Raw genomic sequence first — 2,210 nt, forward strand, 5'->3', positions numbered from 1 at the left:
CTGAACCTGAAAGGACTCTAAAGAGGAAGCTAAGGGAAGCTAAAGCACAATTCTCTGGAGAAAATCTAACAGAAATTTTTAAAAAGAAGGAGACATGGCCGAAAATAATAATAATGGTGGAGATGCAAGAAAGATGCTTGGTGATTTTACTGCACCAAATTCCAACTTACATGGAAGAAGCATCTCAATCCCTGCCATTGGAGCAAACAATTTTGAGCTAAAGCCTCAATTAGTTTCTCTGATGCAACAGAATTGCAAGTTTCATGGACTTCCATCAGAAGATCCTTTTCAGTTCTTAACTGAATTCTTGAAAATCTGTGATACTGTTAAGACCAATAGGGTTGATCCCGAGGTCTACAGGCTTATGCTTTTCCCATTTGCTGTAAGAGATAGAGCTAGAATATGGTTAGACTCTCAACCTAAAGATAGCCTGAACTCTTGGGATAAGCTGGTCACGGCTTTCTTAGCCAAGTTCTTTCCTCCTCAAAAGCTTAGCAAGCTTAGAGTGGATGTTCAAACCTTTAAACAGAAAGAAGGTGAATCCCTCTATAAAGCTTAGGAGAGATACAAGCAACTGACCAAAAAGTGTCCTTCTGATATGCTTTCAGAATGGACCATCCTGGATATATTCTATGATGGTTTGTCTGAATTATCAAAGATGTCACTAGACCATTCTGTAGGTGGATCCATTCACCTAAAGAAAATGCCTGCATAAGCTCATGAACTCATTGACATGGTTGCAAATAACCAGTTCATGTACACTTCTGAAAGGAATCCTGTGAGTAATGGGACGCCTCAGAGGAAGGGAGTTCTTGAAATTGATACTCTGAATGCCATATTGGCTCAGAATAAAATATTGACTCAGCAAGTCAATATGATTTCTCAGAGTCTGAATGGATTGCAAGCTGCATCCAACAGTACTAAAGAGGCATCTTCAGATGAAGAAGCTTATGATCTTAAAAACTCTGCAATAGCAGAGGTGAATTACATGGGTGAACCCTATGGAAACACCTATAATCCCTCATGGAGAAATCATCCAAATTTCTCATGGAAGGATCAACAAAAGCCTCAACAAGGCTTTAATAATGGTGGAAGAAACAGGTTTAGCAATAGCAAGCCTTTTCCATCATCCACTCAGCAACAGACAGAGAATTCTGAGCAGAATCCATCTAGATTAGCAAATATAGTCTATGATCTATCTAAGGATACTCTAAGTTTCATGAATGAAACAAGGTCCTCCATCAGAAATTTAGAGGCACAAGTGGGCCAGCTGAGTAAAAGGGTCACTGAAACTCCTCCTAGTACTCTTCCAAGCAATACAGAAGAAAATCCAAAGATAGAGTGCAAGGCCATTGATTTGACCATCATGGCCGAACCTACAAGGGAGGAGAAGGACGCGAATCCTAATGCGGAAGACCTCATGGGACATCCTCTGAAGACTAGAGGGTTCCTCAATGAGGACCTGAAGGAATCTGAGGCTCATACAGAGACCATAGAGATTCCATTCAACCTGTTTCTGCCCTTCATGAGCTCTGATGAGTATTCTTCCTCTAAAGAGGATGAAGACATTACTGAAGAGCAAGTTGCTAAGTCCCTTGGTGCAATCATAAAGCTGAATGCCAAATTATTTGGTAATAAGACTCGGGAAGATGAACCCCCTTGCTCACCAATGAACTAAATGCATTGGATAGGCAGAAATTACCTTAAAAGAAACAGGATCCTGGTAAATTCTTAATACCCTGTACCATAGGCACCATGACCTTTGAGAAGGCTCTGTGTGACCTGGGGTCAGGCATTAACCTTATGCCACTCTCTGTAATGGAAAAACTTGGGATCTTTGAGGTGCAAGCTGCCAGAATCTCATTAGAGATGGCAGACAACTCAAGAAAACAGGCTTATGGATTAGTAGAGGACTTGTTAGTAAAGGTTGAAGGCCTTTACATCCCTGCTGATTTCATAATCCTGGACACTGGGAAGGATGAGGATGAATCCATCATCCTTGGAAGACCCTTCCTAGTCACAGCAAAAGCTGTGATTGATGTGGACAGAGGAGAGTTGGTCCTTCAACTGAATGAGGACTACCTTGTATTTAAGACTTAAGGTTCTTCTTCTGTAACCATGGAGAGGAAGCATGAAAAGTTTCTCTCACTGCAGGGTCAACCAAAGCCCCCATAGTCAAACTCTAAGTTTGGTGTTGGGAGGCCACAGCC

General features: G+C 41.5%; 1 non-coding gene across 1 annotated transcript; it reads right to left on the minus strand.

Annotated features, from left to right (window-relative positions):
* Window positions 1-496: 496 nt before the first annotated feature.
* On the minus strand, window positions 497-604 carry LOC112780778 (small nucleolar RNA R71). The gene has a single exon (XR_003191594.1). It is a non-coding gene; the product is annotated as a small nucleolar RNA R71 (small nucleolar RNA).
* Between the last annotated feature and the right edge of the window lie 1,606 nt (window positions 605-2,210).

This window comes from Arachis hypogaea, chromosome 19 (genome assembly GCF_003086295.3).
Source record: "Arachis hypogaea cultivar Tifrunner chromosome 19, arahy.Tifrunner.gnm2.J5K5, whole genome shotgun sequence".
Taxonomy (NCBI): domain Eukaryota; kingdom Viridiplantae; phylum Streptophyta; class Magnoliopsida; order Fabales; family Fabaceae; genus Arachis; species Arachis hypogaea.